The sequence below is a fragment of the Hyla sarda genome, chromosome 3, assembly GCF_029499605.1.
Source record: "Hyla sarda isolate aHylSar1 chromosome 3, aHylSar1.hap1, whole genome shotgun sequence".
Lineage (NCBI taxonomy): Eukaryota > Metazoa > Chordata > Amphibia > Anura > Hylidae > Hyla > Hyla sarda.
In genome coordinates, this window is record NC_079191.1 from 359,428,799 (window position 1) to 359,452,751 (window position 23,953).

A 23,953-nucleotide genomic window follows, 5' to 3' on the forward strand; every position below is an offset into this window, starting at 1 on the left:
GAGAGTCCTTAAAGGGGTTATCCAGGAAAAAACATTTTTTTATATATACCAACTGGCTCCAGAAAGTTAAACAAATTTGTAAATGACTTCTATTAAAAAATCTTAATCCTTTCAGTATTTATGAGCTTCTGAAGTTAAGGTTTTTCTTTTCTGTCTAAGTGCTCTCTGATGACACGTGCCCCAGTTTAGAAGAGGTTTGCTATGGGTTATTTGCTTCTAAACTGGGCGGTTCCCCAGACACGTGTCATCAGAGAGCACTTAGACAGGAAAGAACAACCTTAACTTCAGAAGCTCATAAGTACTGAAAGGATTAAGATTTTTTTTTTAATAGAAGTCATTTACAAATCTGTTTAACTTTCTGGAGCTAGTCGATATATAAAATATATATATATATAAAGTTTTTTCCTGGATAACCCCTTTAAGGGTGCATTTAATAAAATCAATAGGATTGTGGCTTGGGCAAACCTGATAATATACAGGACTTAATGCTGATTCTCTACAGCAGTATTTACTTTGCAGAAGCAATAGATTGTGTAAACCAGTGGTCTTCAAACTGTGGCCCTCCAGATGTTACAAAACTACAACTCCCAGCATGCCCGGACAGCCAACTGGGAGTTGTAGTTTTGTAACATCTGGAGGGCCACAGTTTGAAGACCGCTGGTGTAAACTATGTGAACTGTATATGAAGCATTAAAGGGGCATTCCAGGGAAAAACTTTTTTTTATATATCAACTGGCTCCAGAAAGTTAACAGATTTGTAAATTACTTCTATTAAAAAATCTTAATCCTTTTAGTACTTATGACCTTCTGAAGTTAAGGTTGTTCTTTTCTGTCCCTCTCATAGAAGGCGCAGTCAAACCTGTATAGACTTTAAAGGGGTTATCCAGGAAAAAAACATTTATATATATATATTCTGAAGTTAAGGTTGTTCTTTTCTGTCTAAGTCCTCTCTGATGACACCTGTCTCGGAAACGCCCAGTTTAGAAGCAAATCCCCATAGCAAACCTCTTCTAAACTGGGCGTTTCCCGAGACACGTGTCATCAGAGAGCACTTAGACAGAAAAGAACAACTCAACTTCAGAAGCTCATAAGTACTGAAAGGATGAAGATCTTTTAATAGAAGTCATTTGCAAATCTCTTTAACTTTCTGGAGCCAGTTGATATATATATATATATATATATATATATATATATATATATATATAAATTTTTTTTTTCCTGGATAACCCCTTTAAAGTCTATACAGATTTGACTGCACCTTCAATGAGAGGGTCAGATGAAAAGCATAGGAATCGATACAAAGTAAACTCCTCCACCCCAGGCATCTCCACATGACAAGCTGCTAATTATTTGTTCAAAATACAACAATCTAAATTGGAATTTTGTATTCTTTTTCACCAAAATGTGATAAACCCATTCGGAGGAAATAAGCTGGGGGATTTATTCTTTGTATCAGTCACATTCCATGATGTGGATACATCCCGAGGCTACCCAGGAGGGATTGAACATAGGCTACCATAATGAATGCACCAGCACCAGCTTTAATGTATAGCCTGGGTATAGTTAAGGGCACAGCTATGGCACAGCCCCTGGCTCTTTATTTTATGTGCTGTCCATTATGAGAGTTTAATATGAAAATCAAACCCTTTGTTTCCCTCAGGCCAACATTTTCTCTTTTATTCATCTTCCCTGCTCCAGAAATGATTAAATATGTCACAAGGAGATTAAGCACCCTTACTTTCCCAGCGGCCATATCTAGCCTAGAAATGGTAAAAGCTTGGCATTTTATGGCCTGATTTCACGTTTATTTTCCAAAATGAAATACAATGCTTTAAGCATATTCTTATCTAAACGTGGCTGCTACATAAAAAAAACCTGTCCCTGTAGGACATCTGTGGGAGGTTGGAGCCAAATTGGGATAATGAATGAAGCAGGCAGAGGTGCATACCTTCTATGTCTTATTGGTTGGGATGTCCATTGCATAGTGGATAAAAGGGATTTGCTATGGAAAATTAAGATACCAGTTAAGCATGTTCTGCTAAATACATGCCCTCCCTATTCCTAATGATAATGGCTGTGCAAGTCATAAGGGATGGGAGGCAGGAAAGAAATCATCTTGGTGGAGGATTCTACTAGAGATAGTGGAACATTACTGATCCTCCAGCGATCTCTACTGACTCAAAAGAGAATTGCTCAAGAGTTCCCATCACACTTCAGATATCTGCAGAAGGAAGGTTAGACAGTGATCCCTCAATTTACAATCCCTCAACTTACAATAGTTTCAACATACAACGGTCTTTTCTGGACCATTGTAAGTTGAAACCAGACTCAACATACAATACTACAGACAGACCAGATCTGTGAAACGTGTCAATGAACTGACCAATCAGAATGGGCATTCACTGGTAAAACTCCTGTATTACTGAAGCGTATGCACTGACTGGTGTCTGGTAGCGCCCCCTACAGTACAGGGAGATATTACATATGTTCTGTACTACTCTTTGGGCCAGGGTTACTTGCTCCTTTGGACACCAGGTGAGGGCGACTCCATGTTACTTTTTTAGGACATTGGGGGACATGTATCATTATTTGTGTAGGGTAGAAGCAGTTTACCCCTTTTCCTGAATTCTAAATTATGCGCAGAAGCGCTAAATTTATCAATCAAGTGCAATGAGCTTCATAAATTGAGGGTAAATATAGTCATCTCCTAAATCCACTCTTTGGAAAATAGAATCGATGATTTAGAGCATCTTGCTACGTTAAGTCCAAGATGGCTTATATTTGCGCAAAAAAAAAAAAGAAACCCAGCTCTTGCGGCGAAATTTTTGGTGTAAAGGAAAAGTACGCAATTAATAAATCCATGCGTACTATAGATGTCACTACAAGGTACCCCGATTCGGCCACATCTGGAGGACATGCTCTCCCAAAAGGTGCGCAAAAAAAAGGGCTTGCAAAAATTTTGCGCAAAAAATACACATAAAACAGGGGTAAAATCTTTGATACATGTCCCCCATTGTGTGTACTGTACAGGACCCCGAAGAAGCTCCTGTCCTCTACATAGACCAGTGCTTCCCAAGCAGGGTGCCCCCAGCTGTTGCAAAACTACAACTCCCAGCATGCCCGGACAGCCTTTGGCTGTCCGGGCATGCTGGGAGTTGTAGTTTTGCAACAGCTGGAGGCTCCCTGCTTGGGAAACACTGACATAGACAGTGATTTACAGCTCCCAGCAGATCTTTCCTACTTTTATATGTACAGACTTGCTTTATCTATATTAGTTATCTACTTATTTTTCTTTAATCCTCACTTTTTTTTCTCCTATTTTTGGATGACATTTTGGTGCCTTTAGAACCAATTACCAGGTTTCCATAGAGTTATGATCTCAACATACAATGGTTTCAACATACAATGGTCGTCCCAGAACCAATTCATATTGTAAGTTGAGGGACCACTGTACTGGAGGGAACCTGGTCCACTAGTTCTGCAGGACTCCTAGGTGAATAACTAGAGCAGCTCTAGAATAGAGGAGCCACCATGAGCAATGATGTTGCTAGGTACATAAAGAAGTATGAAGGGCAAAGGAAGCAATAACCAGAAGCACTAACCCAATAGATAGAATCTCCAATGCCAGACAGAGAACCGAGCTTGATTTATTACCCAGCTATCTCTAAGAGACCATCTGCAGGCACTAGTGCCCCTTCTAATGTCACCTGTCTTCTCCAATCTGGGTCAGTGGAAGCAGTACAGGAACACAGAGGCTGAACCACCTGCTGCCCCACAGAGATGAGGTCCCCCCCCCCCTTTAGAAATCCCGACAATTGTGATCAAATGTCCTTAATTGTGAATTAAAACCCACCTCACCTAGCAGCAAAATCTGCAGCATCGAAAACCACGACTAGTTTACATTTCCCCATCCACAAGCTCAGATCAAACGATTCGCAGCCTCTTTGTGCACTTGCAAATAAACTTATCCCTTTAAATCCAGTCATTCAGAGGAAACAAGTGCTCAAGAACAGAGATGGGAGACAGTATTTCTAGCTGGAGTGCAAAGCAGAGAGACAGCAAAGAGGGGGACAAAATCAGCTCACCTGGTGGCAGATGAAAGTAGGAAACCAGGAGAGGAACAACTGGGTGACGGGTTCAGCCTTCCAGAGGTAAGTAAGGAGTTGGAGAGAGACAGATAAGGTGGCACTCTAGGAACAAGCTCACATACTCTGCTGCACTCTTCTCTCACTGTGCAAATACATTTATTTGTCCTTCTCTTCAGTTGACCCACATGTCTTCTTCTCTCTAACACAAAGTCCCCTCTGCTCCTATCTGTCTATGATGACTCTGTGAGTCCCTCCTGCAGACTGACTCTCACCCACCCCCACTCTCTTAAATTGCAGGTTCTGTTTGTTTTTCTTCCCTGTGACGTGAGGCAAAATATTGGCCATATGTTCATCGGTAATAAATTGGTTATAAGTGCAAACACCCTTTCCCTCTTGATAGCGTTCATCTGGCATATACTTGTCTATGTTTCCCAGTAGTTGCGCTTGCTTCAATGCATATTGTTCTGCTCAAGGACTGGACACACTGTTCAGTATACAAAAGCTGCACAGATAACTCCCTGCCTGATGCTGAATACTTGGGGCTTGGATTCTTTAGTTGTGCTTTGCAGGTAATAAATATTTGAGTAGCCAACCAAGTAGCCAGCTGCAGCAGCAGTATTTAGTGTGGGGCACAGTTTGCATTAGATGTGCAGATAGGACCTGTGCTAGCACATGCTTTGGTAGATATAGACCTATCATTTGGTTTCCATTGATCAGTAGGTATGAGCAGAATTTAAGCTGTGTAACTTGGAGCCCAGGAATGAATGTGTGTATGGAGCAGGCTTATGTAAAACTATCTCTAAGGGCTGGTATACAGTGGAGATCACTCTGTATACAGTGCTGGATTGGTGAATATTATTCACATGATATACAGGGGAGATCACTCTGTATACAGTGCTGGATTGGTGAATATTATTCACATGATATACAGGGGAGATGACTCTGTATACAGTGCTGGATTGGTGAATATTATTCACATGATATACAGGGGAGATGACTCTGTATACAGTGCTGGATTGGTGAATATTATTCACATGATATACAGTGGAGATCACTCTGTATACAGTGCTGGATTGGTGAATATTATTCACATGATATACAGTGGAGATCACTCTGTATACAGTGCTGGATTGGTGAATATTATTCACATGATATACAGGGGAGATCACTCTGTATACAGTGCTTGATTGGTGAATATTATTCACATGATATACAGGGGAGATCACTCTGTATACAGTGCTGGATTGGTGAATATTATTCACATGATATACAGGGGAGATCACTCTGTATACAGTGCTGGATTGGTGAATATTATTCACATGATATACAGTGGAGATGACTCTGTATACAGTGCTGGATTGGTGAATATTATTCACATGATATACAGGGGAGATCACTCTGTATACAGTGCTGGATTGGTGAATATTATTCACATGATATACAGTGGAGATGACTCTGTATACAGTGCTTGATTGGTGAATATTATTCACATGATATACAGGGGAGATCACTCTGTATACAGTGCTTGATTGGTGAATATTATTCACATGATATACAGGGGAGATCACTCTGTATACAGTGCTTGATTGGTGAATATTATTCACATGATATACAGGGGAGATCACTCTGTATACAGTGCTGGATTAGTGAATATTATTCACATGATATACAGGGGAGATGACTCTGTATACAGTGCTGGATTAGTGAATATTATTCACATGATATACAGTGGAGATCACTCTGTATACAGTGCTGGATTGGTGAATATTATTCACATGATATACAGTGGAGATCACTCTGTATACAGTGCTGGATTAGTGAATATTATTCACATGATATACAGTGGAGATCACTCTGTATACAGTGCTGGATTGGTGAATATTATTCACATGAAGTTCCAAATAAAAGTTATGAATGACACGTTCAATTGTTTTGATATCTTATGCTGGTTATAGATATAGCAGTACTTTTTATCAACTATCATTTCATTGATGGCAATAAAGATATCCATAGATGGGAGCTAAAGAGTATACCCACATTCTTTGTGATTTTTGTAGGTTTTCTTTGAAGAATGTTTTTTTTTTTTGCCATATAATATGCATACTGATCATGTTTTTTTTATTTTTTTATTTTTTAAATCAACCCCCTAAAAGGACACACGTGGAATATTTTGCGGCGTATTTGCTGCTACGTATTTTCCTACCAATTTAAGTCAATGGGTAGCAAAATATGCAGATGATTTCTCTACCCATTGACTTCAATGGGTAGGAAAATACTCAGCAGCAAAATACAGCATATGTGACCCTACCCTGAAAGTAACATTTGCAGGTCATCTCATATTTTTCACTGTATCAAAGTGGGACTAGGGGAGTAGAGTGTCTCCTACTTTGCTGGAAAACATTTTTTTTAAGATCAATTGGTGTCAGAAAGTTAAACAGATTTGTAAATTACGTCTATTTGGAAATCTTAATCCTTCCAGTACTTATCCGCTGCTTTATGCTCCACAAGAAGTTCTTTTCTTTTTGAATTTCCTTTCTGTCTGATCACAGTGCTCTCTGCTGACACCCCTGTCCATTTTAGGAACTGTGCAGAGTAGGAGCAAATCCCCATAGCAAATATCCTGCTCTGGACAGTTCCTGACATGTACAGAGGTGTCAGCAGAAAGTATACAGTCTTGTATAAAGTACAAGTCATGCAATGTTCCATAGGAAAAGAATATGAAAAGTAGATAATTAGTTAACCCCTTAACCCCTTGGGGACGAAGGGTTTTCCAGTTTTTGCACTTTCGTTTTTTCCTCCTCACCTTTTAAAAATCATAACCCTTTAAATTTGGCACCTAAAAATCCATATGATGGCTTATTTTTTGCACCACCAATTGTACTTTGTAATGACGTTAGTCATTTTACCCAAAAATGTACGGCGAAACGGAAAAAAAAATCATTGTGCGACAAAATTGAAGAAAAAATGCCATTTTGTAAATTTTTGGGGGCTTCCGTTTCTACGTAGTGCATTTTTCGGTACAAATGACACCTTATCTTTATTCTGTAGGTCCATACGATTAAAATGATATCCTACTTATATAGGTTTGATTTTGCCGTACTTCTGGAAATAACCATAACTACATGCAGGAAAATTTATACATTTAAAATTGTCCTCTTCTGACCCCTATAACTTTTTTATTTTTCTGCGTACGGGGCGATAGGAGGGCTCATTTTTTGCGCCGTGATCTGAAGTTTTTAGCGGTACCATTTATGTATTGATCGGACTATTTGATCACTTTTCATTTATTTTTTATGATATAAAAAGTGACCAAAAATACGCAATTTGGGATTTTTTTGCCATTGACCGTGTGGTTTAATTAATGATATCATTTTTATAATTCGGACATTTCTGCACACGGCGATACCACATATGTTTATTTTTATTTACACAGTTTTTTTTTTTAATTTACACACTTTTTTGCAATGTTATAGCTCCCATAGGGGCTATAACACTGCACACACTGATCTTTTACATTGATCAGTGGTTTCTCATAGGAGACCATTGATCAATGATTCCGCCGCTTGACTGCTCATGCCTGGATCTCAAGCACTGAGCAGTCATTCGGCAATCGGACAACAAGGAGGAAGGTATGGACCCTCCTGCTGTCTTTACAGCTGTTCAGGATGCCGCAATTTCACCGTGGCAATCCTAAACAGCACCCTGAGCTAACCGGTGCAGTGCCGTAGATTGTGATTTGCCATAGATTGTGATGGAGTGACTCAGCAGTTTTCCCTGCTCGAGGGCTCCACCTTCATTACAATCTATAGGCTGACACTCGCACACCCCCCCCAACCATTGGTTACTGCGGGGGCTGGGGGGGGGGGGGGTGTGCGAGTGTCATGTGACATATTTAAGGCATCAGGCATCGTGTCACGTGACATATTTAAGGGATCAGGCATCGTAGCTCACAGCAGTCTCACTTGGGCTATCACAGGGAGAGATCCTCCCGAAGCTGCACGGAGCTCTCATGGCCTTCGTGCCCCGATTCCGAGAGCGGTATCGGGCCACAGAAGCTAATGCTTTTACTGTTTTATTGTCACCCGCCAGCGGCGTTATCAGCTGCACGCTCGTTTGCCACCGCTATCGGGATGCCTATGCCCGATAGCGGCGTTATTAGCTTGTCACCCGCCAGCGCGATTGCTCGACAGCGCTATAGGGATCCCTATGCCCAATAGCGCTGACAACCGCTTGCCTCCCCACCCGCTGCTCTGCTCCCTGTCCCCTGTTAACTCTCAGGGAACGGGGAACAGAAAGTAGAGCAGCGGGCGCAGCTAAAGTAGTACTGCGCATGCGCAGCACTAGGCAAATAGCGTAGGTAGATAGCATAGCCGTAGATTAGTGTAGGTTGTAATTTAGCATAGTTTAGTATTAAAAGTGAAAGGGGGTTAGGCACCACAACTCCCAGCATGGGAGTTGTAGTTTAGGACAACAACTCCCATCATGCCCATACAGCTAAAGGCTGCCAGGGCATGCTGGGAGTTGTAGTTTAGCTTAGATTAGACAGCAAAGGGACCACAACTCCCAGCATGCCCAGACAGCTGAAGGCTGTCCGGGCATGCTGGGAGTTGTAGTGCAGTGATGGGACCACAAATCCCAGCATGCCCAGACAGCTGAAGGCTGCCAGGGCATGCTGGGAGTTGTAGTTTAGCTTAGATTAGACAGCAAAAGGACTACAACTCCCAGCATGCCCAGACAGCTAAAGGCTGCCCAGGCATGCTGGGAGTTGTAGTTTAGCTGATGGGACCACAACTCCAAGCATGCCCAGACGGCTAAAGGCTGCCCAGGCATGCTGGGAGTTGTAGTTTAGGACTACAACTCCCAGCATGCCCAGACAGCTAAAGGCTGCCCAGGCATGCTGGGAGTTGTAGTTTAGCTTAGATTAGACAGCGAAGGGACTACAACTCCCAGCATGCCCAGACAGCTAAAGGCTGTCCAAGGCATGCTGGGAGTTGTAGTTTAGGACTACAACTCCCAGCATGCCCAGATAGCTAAAGGCTGCCCAGGTATGCTGGGAGTTGTAGTTTAGCTTAGATTAGACAGCAAAGAGACCACAACTCCCAGCATTCCCAGACAGCTGAAGGCTGCCCGGGCATGCTGGGAGTTGTAGTGCAGTGATGGGACCACAAATCCCAGCATGCCCAGACAGCTGAAGGCTGCCAGGGCATGCTGGGAGTTGTAGTTTATCTTAGATTAGACAGCAAAAGGACTACAACTCCCAGCATGCCAAGACAGCTAAAGGCTGCCCAGGCATGCTGGGAGTTGTAGTTTATCTGATGGGACCACAACTCCAAGCATGCCCAGACAGCTGAAGGCTGCGTGGTGATGCTGGGAGTTGTAATTCAGTGAAGGCACCACAACTCCCAGCATGCCCAGACAGCTGAAGGCTGCCAGGGCATGCTGGGAGTTGTAGTTTAGCTTAGATTAGACAGCAAAAGGACTACAACTCCCAGCATGCCCAGACAGCTAAAGGCTGCCGGGGCATGCTGGGAGTTGTAGTTTAGCTAATGGGACCACAACTCCCAGCATGCCCAGACAGCTGAAGGCTGCGTGGTGATGCTGGGAGTTGTAGTGCAGTGAAGGCACCACAACTCCCAGCATGCCCAGACAGCTGAAGGCTGCCCGGGCATGGTGGGAGTTGTAGTTTAGCTGATGGGACCACAACTCCCAGCATGCCCAGACAGCTGAAGGCTGCGTGGTGATGCTGGGAGTTGTAGTGCAGTGAAGGCACCACAACTCCCAGCATGCCCAGACAGCTGAAGGCTGCCCGGGCATGGTGGGAGTTGTAGTTTAGCTGATGGGACCACAACTCCCAGCATGCCCAGACCGCTGAAGGCTGCGTGGTGATGCTGGGAGTTGTTGTGCAGTGAAGGCACCACAACTTCCAGCATGCCCAGACAGCTGAAGGCTGCGTGGTGATGCTGGGAGTTGTAGTGCAGTGAAGGCACCACAACTCCCAGCATACCCAGACAGCTAAAGGCTGCCCGGGCATGCCGGGAGTTGTAGTTTAGCTGATTGAAGGCACCACAACTCCCAGCATGCCCAGACAGCTGAAGGCTGCATGGTGATGCTGGGAGTTGTAGTGCAGTGAAGGCACCACAACTCCCAGCATGCCCAGACAGCTGAAGGCTGCGTCGTGATGCTGGGAGTTGTAGTGCAGTGAAGGCACCACAACTCCCAGCATGCCCAGACAGCTAAAGGCTGCCCAGGCATGCTGGGAGTTGTAGTTTTACACAGGTATAAAGTAGCTAGCATAGTGTTAGCGCGATTTTAGCGTAGTTAGCGTAGCGTTAGCTAAATTTTAGCGTAGCTTTAGTTTAGTGTTAGCGCAGTTTTACAGTTTTTAGCGTAGCATAGTGTAAGTGCAGTTGTAGCGTATTAAGCATAGCGAGTGTTAGCGCAGTTGTAGCGTAGCTTAGTGTTAGCGCAGTTTTAGTGTATTTAGCTTAATATAAGCGCAGTTTTAGCGTATTTAGCATAGCTTAGTTCTAGTGCAGTTTTAATGTATTTAGTGTAGTGTTGCGTCAGCACAGTTTTAGCATATTTAGCGTAGCGTATTGTTAGCGTAGTCTTAGAGTAGTGAGCGCAGCGTAGTCTCGAAGTAGTTAGCGTAGTGTAGTGTTAGTCCAGTTCTAGCATAGTTGGCGTAGTAGTACACGGGTGTAGTGTAGCTAACTTAGTTTTACAGGCAGATGAAGTGTAGTTTAGAGAGTTTAGCGTGGGGTGTAGCTTATCTTAGTCATAAAGTGAAGGGGCTACAACTCCCAGCATGCCCAGACAGCCAAAGGCTGTCCGGGCAGGATGGAAGTTGTTGTTTTGCAAAAGTAGCAGAGGCAGTTGCGCTCTGCTACGTTAATGTAGTATACGGCCACCTGTATAGATGGCTGAATACGGTGATCACAAGGCCACTTACCCACCTCCGTTCCTGCTCCGTCACTGGACTTGTAGCAACGCAGGAAGATGACGGAGCTGGAACAGGGGTGGTAAGTTAGGCTCTCCAGTTAATAACCCATTTTTTTTTGTGTTTTTCTTCTCGTTTCAGATATGTGAATGCGGAGGACTACATCGGAATCAGTGGACTACGACGATGACCTGCATTTTTTTCTTTTCTTTTAATAAAATGGTTAACGAGGGCTGTGGGGGAGTGTTTTTCCTAATAAAAATGTTTTAACTTGTGTGTGTTGTTTTAAATTACTTTACAGGCTTAGTAGTGGAAGCTGTCTTGTAGACGGAGTCCATTACTAAGTCGGGGCTTAGCGTTAGCCCCAAAAACAGCTAGCGATAACCCCCAATTATTACCCCGGTACCCCCCACCACAGGGGTACCGGGAAGAGCCAATATCAACAGGCCTAGAGCGCCAAATATGGCGCTCTTGGGCCTATGCGGTAACAGGCTGGTGTTATTTAGGCTGGGGAGGGCCAGTAACAATGGTCCTCGCCCACCCTGGTAACATCAGGCTGTTGCTGTTTGGTTGGTATTTGGCTGAAAATGAAAATACGGGGAACCACCCACACACTTTTTTTTGTAAAAAAAAAAAAGTGTGTGGGTGGTTCCCCGTATTTTCATTTTCAGCCAAATACCAACCAAATAGCAGCTTCCACTACTAAGCCTGTAAAGTAATAAAAAAAAAACACACACAAGTTAAAACATTTTTATTAGGAAAAACACTCCCCCACAGCCCTTGTTAACCATTTTATTAAAAAAAAAGAAAAAAATGCAGGTCATCGTCGTAGTCCACCGATTCCAATGTAGTCCTCCGCATTCACGTATCTGAAACGAGAAGAAAAACACAAAAAAAATGGGTTATTAACTGGAGAGCCTAACTTACCACCCCTGTTCCAGCTCCGTCATCTTCCTGCGTTGCTACAAGTCCAGTGACGGAGCAGGAACGGAGGTGGGTAAGTGGCCTTGTGATCACCGTATCCAGCCATCTATACAGGTGGCTGTATACTACATTACCGTAACAGAGCGCAACTGCCTCTGCTACTTTTGCAAAACTACAACTTCCATCCATGCTGGGAGTTGTAGCCCCTTCACTTTATGACTAAGATAAGCTACACCCCACGCTAAAATCTCTAAACTACACTTCATCTGCCTGTAAAACTAAGTTAGCTACACTACACCCGTGTACAACTACGCCAACTATGCTAGAACTGGACTAACACTACACTATGCTAACTACTCTAAGACTACGCTGCGCTCACTACTCTAAGACTACGCTAACAATACGTTACGCTAAATACGCTAAAACTGTGCTAACACTACACTAAATACATTAAAACTGCACTAGAACTAAGCTTCGCTAAATACGCTAAAACTGCGCTTACATTACGCTAAATACACTAAAACTGCGCTAACACTAAGCTTCGCTAAATACGCTAAAACTGCGCTTACATTACGCTAAATACACTAAAACTGCGCTAACACTAAGCTACGCTAAATACACTAAAACTGCGCTAACACTAAGCTACGCTACAACTGCGCTAACTCTACACTATGCTAAATACGCTACAACTGCACTAACACTATGCCACGCTAAAAACTGTAAAACTGCGCTAACACTATACTAAAGCTACGCTAAAATTGAGCTAACGCTATGCTAACTACTTTATACCTGTGTAAAACTACAACTCCCAGCATGCCCGGGCAGCCTTTAGCTGTCTGGGCATGCTGGGAGTTGTGGTCCCTTCACTGCACTACAACTCTCAGCATACCCGGGCAGTCTTCAGCTGTGTGGGCTTGCTGGGAGTTGTGGTCCCTTCGCTGTCTAATCTAAGCTAAACTACAACTCCCAGCATGCCTGGGCAGCCTTTAGCTGTCTGGGCATGCTGGGAGTTGTAGTCCTAAACTACAACTCCCAGCATGCCTGGACAGCCTTACGCTGTCTGGGCATGCTGAGAGTTGTAGTCCCTTCGCTGTCTAATCTAAGCTAAACTACAACTCCCAGCATGCCTGGGCAGCTTTTAGCTGTCCGGGCATGCTGGGAGTTGCAGTCCTTTTGCTGTCTAATTTAAGCTAAACTACAACTCCCAGCATGCCTGGGCAGCCTTTAGCTGTCTGGGCATGCTGGGAGTTGTAGTCCTAAACTACAACTACTAGCATGCCTGTGCAGCCTTAAGCTGTCCGGGCATGCTGGAAGTTGTAGTCCCTTCGCTGTCTAATCTAAGCTAAACTACAACTCCCAGCATGCCTGGGCAGCCTTTAGCTGTCTGGGCATGCTGGGAGTTGTAGTCCTTTTGCTGTCTAATTTAAGCTAAACTACAACTCCCAGGATTCCTAGGCAGCCTTTAGCTGTTTGGGCATGCTGGGAGTTGTAGTCCTAAACTACAACTCCCAGCATGCCTGGGCAGCCTTAAGCTGTCTGGGCATGCTGGGAGTTGTAGTCCCTTCGCTGTCTAATCTAAGCTAAACTACAACTCCTAGCATGCCTTGACAGCCTTTAGCTGTATGGGCATGCTGGGAGTTGTAGTCCTAAACTATAACTCCCAGCATGCCTGGACAGCCTTTAGCTGTCTGGGCATGCTGGGAGTTGTTGTCCTAAACTACCATGCTAGGAGTTGTGGCGCATAAACTATGCTAAATTACAACCTACACTAATCTACCTACCTACGCTATTTGCGTAGTGCTGCGCATGCGCAGTACTACTTTAGCTGCACACGCATGCGCAGCACTACTTTAGCTGCGCCCGCTGCTCTACTTTCTGTTCCCCGTTCCCTGAGAGTTAACAGGGGACGGGGAGTAGAGCAGCGGGCAGGGAGGCAAGCGGTTGTCAGCGCTATCGGGCATAGGGATCCCGATAGCGATGGCGATCAAGCGCGCTGGCGGGTGACAAGCTAATAACGCCGCTATCGGGCATAGGGATCCCGATAGAGGTGGCGAACGAGCGCACTGGCGGGAGGCAATAAAACAGTAAAAGTATTAGCTTCTGTGGCCCAATACCGCTCTCGGAATCGGGCCACAAAGGCCATGAGAGCTCCGTGCAGCTTCGGGCTATCACAGGGAGAGATCCTCTCCCTGTGATAGCCCAAGTGAGACTGCCGTGAGCTGCGATGCGTGAGTATTAAATATTTCGCGTGACACTCGCACCCCCCCAGCCCCCGCAGTAACCAATGGTTGGGGGGTGGTGTGCGAGTGTCAGCCTATAGATTGTAATGGAGGCGGAGCACTCGAGCAGGGAAAACTGCTGAGTCACTCGATTACATTGTAAGGCAAATTGCAATCCACGGCACTGCATCGGCACTGCTTTACTTTCCCTTTAGACGCATCTAAAGGGTTAATAGCACGGCACCGCGATCAATGCTAGAGACCGGGCCCGACCCTTTATGACGCAGGGCCACGGCGTGGCCCGTGTTAAATTCAGGGAGCGGGCTGAGGGCGTAATTCTTTTCTTTATGGAACCCAGAGCTTTCTGCTGACATCACGAGCACAGTGCTCTCTGCTGACATCTCTGTCAATTTTAAGAACTGTCCAGAGTAGGAGAAAATCCCCATAGCAAACATATGCTGCTCTGTACAGTTCCTAAAGTGGACAGAGATGTCAGCAGAGAGCACTGTGTTCGTGATGTCAGCAAAGAGCACTGTGTTCCAAAATGAAAAGAATTTTCTCTGTAGTATTCAGTAGCTAATAAGTACTGGAAGGATTAAGATTTTTTAATAGAAGTAATTTCCAAATCTGTTTAACGTTCTAGCACCAGTTGATTTAAAAAAAAAAAAAAAAAGTTTTCCACCAGTGTTCCCCTTAATGACCAGGCTCTTTTTTTTAATTTGACATGTGTCTCTTTAAATGGTAATACTTTAGAACACTTTTTATGAGTGGAGCGATTCTGAGATAGTTTTTTTGTGTGACATATTGTACTTTATATAAGTGGTGAATTTTTGTTGACACATGCAAAATTTTTTTATGAAAAACTCCAAAATATTGTAAAAAAATGGAATATTTCTGCCATTTCTCTTTTATTATTTTTTATGGTGTTCACTGTGCAGTAAAATATTTATTCTGTGGGTCGTACGATTATGGCGATACCCATTTTATTTAGCTTGTTATGCTCTTTTTCCTTTTCTGAGCAAAATTCTTTTTTTCCCTTTTTTGTGTTATCATTTTCCAACAGCCATAACTTTTTTTATTTTAGGCCATTGAATGATGGTTTATTTTTTGTGGGACAAGCTGTACTTTTTATTGGTATCATTTTTGTGATACATGCTACCTTTTGATCTTTTGTATTCCGCTATTTGTACCAAAATTGGCGAATTTTGCCCTTTGTTGTTTTTTTTACGGTATTCACCATGCGATATAATTTATATGATAGCTTTATAGTACACATCATTACAGATGTGGTAATACCTAGTATTTATATGATTTGTGTTTTTTTGTTTTGTTTTTATGATAATACTTTTATTGGAAAGGGGTATTTTTTTTACACTTCATACTTTTATTGAAGAACCTTTTTAATATTTTTTTTCACTTTTTACAGGTTATACTGTGCTGCAATACATTTGTACTGCAGCACAGTATAACCGTATGAGCTGCACACACTACAGCCTGTGCGATCCAGCCTGCTGTTGGATCTCACAGGCTTCCGTAGCTGGCAGGCAGGAGGCAATCAGCTGGCCTCTTGCTGCCATAGCAACCAACGGCTGGCTACCTGCGATCGTATTGCGCGCTGCTGTTGGTGAACCCTCTCAACACCATAGATGCCGTGATCAGGATTGATCATGGCATCTATGGGGTTAATGCTGTGGCCCTGGCAGCTGCGGCGGGACCCGAGCTGTGATTGACAGCTGGGTCCCGCTGCCGATCTCAGGCAGGACATCAGCAGGACGTATGCATAAGTCCCAGTGCGCAAACATGTCAGATGCTGGGACGTATGCATACGTCCTGTAGCGGGAAGGGGTTAATCTGTGTAATACTCAATGTTCCCATGTTAGTGTTATGTACTGTTACCTGATCATATGTAAAGTGCCCTGGAACCAAGGGTGCTATATATATAAATAATTAAAAAATTTATAAAATAACATAATAACAATAATTTCCAGAAGAAAAACGATTTGCTCTACAGTGCCACCTACTGGAGGTGGCGTCACTTACAATCAATGTGGGTCGAGAATGCCAAAACAGCTGTTTACAGATGGGTTACTCCCCCTATGGGAAAAAACTCTGGATTGGCATATAACCCCCAATCATGTTTTAAGGCACTTTAAGGGTTAGACATTGATGGGACAGAAAGCTAATTTAGTAGGTAGCACCGTGCAATGTGCTACTTTGCATATCACTATACCAACTATGTCCTACAATTGGCATTCTTTTAGGTGAATATGTAAATTATTGTTCTACATTGGGCTTTACCCACATACACATCATTTTAGTCATTAATACGGTAGTGTTTTCTGGTTGAATAAACTGTATTGTGTCACTTGTATGGACACCTGGACACAATTAGTTATGGCCAATATTTCCAATGATTGGAACATTTATTAATATGATTGGAAAAGTTCTGGGCCAGGAGTTTCTAATACCACAAAAAGTAGATTGGGTTCACATATGTCCAGCATGAACCCAGCCTAAAACTCGACGCAACTGATGCTACAACTGATGACAATCAGTTGTCCTCAGTTGTGTAGCGTGCGGCGTCCATTATTGCTGAAAGCCAGATGGGGGGAGTGCAGCAAGATGCGTTCCCCTGCCAATGACGGTCCAGCATGTCCAACCATCTGGTGTCCACATTGAGACACCGAATAATTGTGAACTGTCCCAATCAAATTAATGGGATCAGTTCTACCATCAGTTTCCCTCCAGTGTATGCCGGAGGGAAACACTGCAGGAAAACTGATAAATGTGAAGGGGGCCATGTGCTCAGCTTTACAAATAAAGTTCATGTCTATGTTCACAAATGTTTTCTTGTGATGCTGCGTAATCTACAACATGACATTGCATTGTAGTCATCTAGAGGTGATGCCTACATGACATGTTTAGCCAGTCACATATGTCTGCCAATCTTATGGTCCAATTGATAAAAATGGCATATTGCAAGGACCTTGGGCCCCCACCAATCCTGAAAATGAAAGGGCCACAGTGCTGATTAAGTTCTGTCTCTGTCTTTTTGTCTTTCCTTTGTGGCATTGAGGCAGGTTTGAGGGCAATTAGACAGCAAAAGACAGCAAAGTGGCTGTGGGGGAGGCAGGGGTCCTTGCGAGGAGCACACAGCCAGGGGCTGTGAGTGACCCACAACAGTGAAGTGGCCAGACAAGGAGTCTTAGTACACACAGCAAGAGGCTGCCAACGCTGTGTGTGAACAGTGAGTAAAGGTTGCAGGAAACCTGTGTTTTGAGCTGGTGGAGACTAGCTTACCAGTGGATAGAGAAGGAAGTAACACATGTGGTTCGTGGCTGGACGGTTTAGGATTTTTCTTTGTTCCTGTGGTATATTTTTGTTTATCCTGCAACCATTCTTATAAAGCTGGCGGGGGGGGGGGGGGAGGGTGTCAGACTTTCATAAAGAAAGGTTTTTTGCCTGCTGAATGAAGTAGAAATGTGTCCGGTGGCTGTGTCAAGGACGATCCACGATCCCAGAGCTAACCCCAGAGCAAAATCCCTACACCTTGCATTTCTGTTCCTAGTTGTCTGGGGGCTTGAATTGGGATGTGTTGCGTTACCTGCTGGGGTGATATTACTTTTCCTTGTTGAGCAGGTGGCTGGGAGTGCCAGTGTGCAGGAGAAACTGAGAACGGAGCACAACACTTAATAGGTACTTCAAGCGCTTCATTCCCAGGATCTTTGGGGGCACTCATGCTTTTTGTAAAAAAAACAAAAACAAAAAACAAGCAATAACTCACTTGTAATGCCACCTATGTGAACACTCCTCTGTGAATTAAAATAAATACATAATTATAGTTATATCATTGGACTTTTGTCGAGAGGCCCAAGGGGTCAGTCTGATCTAAGTTACAATTCCTATTGTTTATATTGTTTGTCAATAGGTGTTTTTCGTACTATTGGGATATTGCATGATCTTTTATGCACCTGTTCTGATTGTTGTGGCCGAACACTTCTTCTTCACGTCATGTCACACATTTATATTTTATCTGTTGGAAAAAAGGTCTTAAAGGGGTACTCCACTGGAAAACATTTTTTTTAATCAACTGGTGCCAGAAAGTTAAACAGATTTGTAAATTACTTCTATTTAAAAATCCTAATCCTTCCAGTAGTTATCAGCTGCTGTATGCTCCACAGGAAGTTATTTTCTTTTTGAATGTCTTTTCTGTCTGACCACAGTGCCCTCTGCTAACACCTCTGTCCATTTTAGGAACTGTCCAGAGTAGGAGCAAATCCCCTTAGCAAACCTCTCCTCCTCTGGACAGTTCCTGACATGGACAGAGGTGTCAGCAGAGAGCAATGTGGTCAGACAGAAAGGAAATCCAAAAAGAAAATAACTTCCTCTGTATTATACAGCAGCTGATAAGTACTGGAAGGCTTAAGAATTTTAAACAGAAGTAATTTACAAATCTGTTTAGCTTTCTGGCACCAGTTGATTTACATTTTTTTTTCCAGTGGAGGACCCCTTTAAACCAAAGGTTTGATTCTTTGTTGAGTGTCTTTCAATTTGCCCATCTTAGGGCTTGTTCACATACACTGCTCAAAAAAAAATAAAGGGAACACTAAGATAACACATCCTAGATCTGAATGAATTAACTAATCATATGAAATACTTTCGTCTTTACATAACTGAATGTGCTGACAACAAAATCACACAAATTATCAATGAAAATCAAATTTATCAACCCATGGAGGTCTGGATATGGAGTCACACTGAAAATGAAAGTGGAAAACCACAGTACAGGCTGATCCAACTTTGATGTAACCTCCTTAAAGCAAGTCAAAATGAGGCTCAATAGTGTGTGTGGCCTCCACGTGCCTGTATGACCTCCCTACAATGCCTGGGCATGCTCCTGAAGAGGTGGTGGATGGTCTCCTGAGGGATGTCCTCCCAGACCTGGACTAAAGCATCCGCCAACTCCTGGACAGTTTATGGTGCAACATGGCATTGGTGGATGGAGCGAGACATGATGTCAAAGATGTGCCCCATCGGATTCAGGTCTGGGGAATGGGTGGGCCAGTCCATAGCATCGTTGCATTCCTCTTGCCGGAACTGCTGACACACTCCAGCCACATAAGGTCTAGCATTGTCTTGCATTAGGAGAAACCCAAGGCCAACTGCACCAGCATATGGTCTCGCAAGAGGTCTGAGGATCTCATCTCGGTACCTAATGGCAGTCAGGCTACCTCTGGCAGGCACATGGAGGGCTGTGCAGCTACCCAAAGAAATGCCACCAGACACCATTACTGACCCACCACCAAACCGGTCATGCTAGAGGATGTTGCAGGCAGCAGAACATTCTTCACAGCGTCTACATATGTCTGTCACATGTTCTCAGTGTGAACCTGCTTTCATCTGTGAAGAGCACAGGGTGCCAGTGGCAAATTTGCCAATCTTGGTGTTCTCTGGCAAATGCCAAACGTCCTGCACGGTGTTGGGCTGTAAGCACAACCCTCACCTGTAGATGTCGGGCCCTTATACCACCCTCATGGAGTCTGTTTCTGACCATTTGAGTGGACACATGCATATTTGTGGCCTGCTGGATGTCATTTTGCAGGGCTCTGGCAGTGCTCCTCCTGTTCCTCCTTGACTAAAGGTGGAGGTAGCACTCCTGCTGCTGGGTTGTTGCCCTCCTACGGCCTCCTCCATGTCTCCTGGTAGCACCTCCATGCTCTGGACACTACGCTGACAGACACAGCAAACCTTCTTGCCATAGCTCGCATTGATGTGCCATCCTGGATGAGCTGCACTACCTGAGCCACTTGTTTACTGAGCCACTTGATTGCTGGCGGTGAAAGCACCGCCAGCAATCAAAAGTGACCAAAACATCAGCCAGGAAGTGTAGGAAATGAGAAGAGGTCTGTGGTCACCACCTGAAGAACCACTCCTTTATTGGGGGGTGTCTTGCTAATTGCTTATAATTTCTACCTGTTGTCTGTTCCATTTGCACAACAGCATGTGAAATTGATTGTCAATAAGTGTTGCTTCCTGCAGAGAAATAGCAGATTTCACAGAAGTGTGATTGACTTGGAGTTACATTGTGTTGTTTAAGTGTTCCTTTTATTTTTATTGAGCAGTGTATATCAGGTGGAGAAATACATGTTTCCTTAGCACCACAAGAAATATAAAGAAATTGTTTCACATCAGTTGGCTCATAGCCCAGAAGAGATGTCAGTTAAGTTGATACAACCTGCCCTGCCTTTCAGTGCCACTGCTGGTCATGGTCAGGGGGCTTGAGGGACCCTCTGCAGGTGCAGCCCATGGTGTAGGTGCCAGGTGTGTATGAAGTTGGGATGCCCTTGGTTTGGTATGGAAAACAGTGCCAAGCAGAAGGGATTTGTAGGCAGTTCCTCTCTTAGTGAGTTATAGCCAGGTGAAGCACGTGGCAGCTTGCTTCCCTCCCTGGCTGGCCACCTGATACAACTGATTACAGGAGTCAGGCTCCACTATAGCCTATGGAACCTCCTGTAATCATATGGATTGGGCAGCAGACCAGGAAGTGGAGTGCGCTGCCACATGCCTCATCCAGCTATGACTCACGATCACAGCAGGTGTCAGGATTAAGACTTGGACAACATGACAGTAATGCTTTAATGGCTGGCGGCCAATAGGACTGCGCCCTTCAAGGATGTGCTTTTTGCCTAGTGGTGTTGTGTCCATGCATTGCCACTATATACGTTAAGTTAATGGTGACCTAGCGTGGTGGCCCAGCACAGATGTTCCAGCTGCCACTGGAAATAAAGGTTTGCTGGATGTAACTTGTATTTTCTGTATTTTTGTGTCATTGCATGCATACACTGAGGTTTACAGTGCGCAGAAGGTCAATAAAAATGATGCCTTATATTCCACTGTACAGCTGAATAATTGATTTAGTCACATGCCAACTCTCTGTTAAAAGATGCAGACAGTCTCAAGGGTCCCTTAGGATAAAAGAGGACCAAAACAAGTTTTTGTCAGTCAGGGCTTGGCCTTTGCCAAAGCCACATATGTTGTCCATCTGTTCTGCTATTTCTCTGCAGACCAAAGTCTAATAAGCCTAGGTAATGCTAAAGTTAGACATGCCTCATATATAGGCCATAGGTCACCCGTCTAGTTAGCAACCAAGTGGTTAATAATTCTATTTATAGTCTGGCTGTATAATACAGTCTACTTTTTATCCTAAAGAGTGATTTATTTCAAGAAAGGATAGAGCTTTCACTGGTTTCTTTATTGACCTTAGTTCAGACTAACACCAGCCTGTCTGTCAAGTCAGGGAGAACTTCCCTAGATAGGCTTTTCTGAGTGTAATATTACAGATGGCACCAAAAGAGTGTGTGAAGTGGAGTCCTATACTGCATTTACACCACGGTTACTTACTACCCCTGAGATCCTTGCCCAGTAGTTTCTTTAATTTGTACTGCGAGCTTGTGCATCAGAGAATTTTAAGATCAACATACATTAGCATTAGACATATTCACTAAAAGTGCTTAAGCACCCCAAATTTTTTTTATCATTCAGCTAAGCTGCCAGCAAAGCTGTATTCCAAGAGACAGTGACTAAATTACCATTCCCCTGAATCGTAAGCTGTACTACTTAAAAGCTGTATTTCACAAGCTTCATTCAGGTATGTGTATTTTCTGGAATTGCATCAGAAGCTAAGTATAGTTACAAGTTGTTTACCAGAGTCCTGGCATCAGAGATCTCAGTCCTGGGCTTTGTATGCTGGAACAGTTTTATTTGAAAAAAGGATAGTTGTGGTGTCACAGAAGAACAGAAGACTACTACCCCCATCATACTCCGCCCGTAGTTACCACACTAGAATTGAATTGTGTACACCTTCAAGTGCTGTTATAGAACTACTTTCAGCCTATTGGCCTATAGTAAGATCTGCCTGATTATATAGTTTTCAATAAGAGAGTATTACAGGTTCATCATCTTCCTTAGGCTCAAACTGGGAGCCAGTGTGTGCCCTGGTGCGTCCCTAAGCAAGGAGTGTAACGGTGCCCCCAATATTCCTTTATAAGTGCTGCCGTAAAGCAAGACAGTTTAATTCCTCTACCTGCTTAGGGAAAGTCTGCTCCCATGTAGTGCCTGAGATTTCCCCTAAATGATCAGGCAGAGCGCTAATGAATTGCTTTGCCCAGTCATGGAGAGAACTGTGTTGTCATACACTTGTAGCTGCATGGTCCTCCCTCTCTCCACCTCTCCCCACCTCTATGATCGGTACAGGAAGGAATAAGTCAGGAAATTACAGGGCAATGCTGGAACCTGAAGAAGGAAGCAATTGGCTAGACTCCAGATATGCACCATTGCCGTTCAACTGACCTAGTCCATACATAGAAATATTTCTCAAGTTTGAATTGCCTAGTTTAGATTTACTTTTTCCCAAATCACACCAGGGGCCTTGGTGCCTAAGAGGGCCCCTAAGTCCATCTGCCCCATAAGAGCTCAGTATTATAATTGGCACATGGGGCCCTGCTGCAGATGTTGTGCTGGTGCCCAGAAGCTACAATTACACCTCTGGGCTTATCCAATCATTATGGATTAACTGTAGATAAAAAATAAAAAAGTACTACAATTTTTTTTTTACTGTTTGTGCCCATAAATAGAAGCTTTCTTCTAGCTATCTCAGTCACTGAAGGTTGGAATCAATTTGCACCGTAACATAAGGTTGATACCAACAAAGAATCCACAGTACACATCATTTTGCAGATCTTATTTGGGATAAAGCAAACAGGAATCAGCATGTTAGATCATATACAAACACTGCAAGGCCCATATCTTTTGGCAGACTCCAGCTTCCACACCTGTGCATAACAGATGGCTACTCCATGCTATTGTTTGGTGCAAACAAAGTACAAAGTTCTTTATCCAAGGGTATAAAGATGGATATCTTCAAGTAGCTGCTTAAATATTAAGTACATGCTACAATTTATTATTATAAATGATTTTCAAATACAAGAATGCCTTGTAGACATAGGTGAATGCGTGCATACAGTGGGGCAAAAAAAGTATTTAGTCTGCCACCAATTGTGCAAGTTCTCCCTCTTAAGAGATGAGAGAGGCCTGTAATTTTCATCATAGGTATACCTCAACTATGAGACACATAATGAGAAAAAAAATCCATAAAATCACATGGTCTGATTTTTAAAGAATTTATTCGCAAATGATGGTGGAAAATTAGTATTTGATCAATAGCAAAAGTTCATCTCAATACTTTGTTATATACCCTTTGTTGGCAATGACAGAGGTCAAATGTTTTCTGTAAGTCTTCACAAGGTTTTCACACACTGTTGCTAGTATTTTGGCCCATTCCTCCATGCAGATCTCCTCTTTTCATCTTCAACGCCCTTGCTGATGGAAGGAGGTTTTCACTCAAAATCCCACGATACATGGCCCCAATCATTCTTTCCTTTACATGGATCAGTGGTCCTGGTCCCTTATCAGAAAAACAGCCCCAAAGTATGATGTTTCCACTCCCATGCTTCACAGTAGGTATGGTGTTCTTTGGATGCAACTCGGCATTTTTTCTCCTCCAAACACAACGAGTTGAGTTTTTACCAAAAAGTTCTATTTTGATTTCATCTGACCATATGACATTCTCCCAATAGTCTTCTGGATCATCCAAATGCTCTCTAGCAAATTTCAGATGGGCTTGGCATGTACTGGCTTAAGCAGGGGGGACACGCCTGGCACTGCATGATTTGAGTCCCTGGTGGCGTAGTGTGTTACTGATGGTAGCCTTTGTTACTTTGGTC

General features: G+C 43.5%; 1 protein-coding gene across 5 annotated transcripts in view; it reads right to left on the bottom strand.

The window, feature by feature from the left end:
* NKX2-2 (NK2 homeobox 2) overlaps nucleotides 1-4,291 on the bottom strand; it is a 105,806-nt gene extending 101,515 nt beyond the window's left edge. For 3 of the 5 annotated variants that reach the window (XM_056567658.1, XM_056567659.1, XM_056567656.1), the window contains exon 1: nucleotides 4,086-4,289. The gene's annotated coding sequence lies outside the window, so the exon portion shown is untranslated. Of the gene's footprint in view, nucleotides 1-4,085 lie in introns of all 5 variants that reach the window. The other 2 variants (XM_056567657.1, XM_056567655.1) reach the window with 2 other exon arrangements.
* Nucleotides 4,292-23,953: the final 19,662 nt, after the last annotated feature.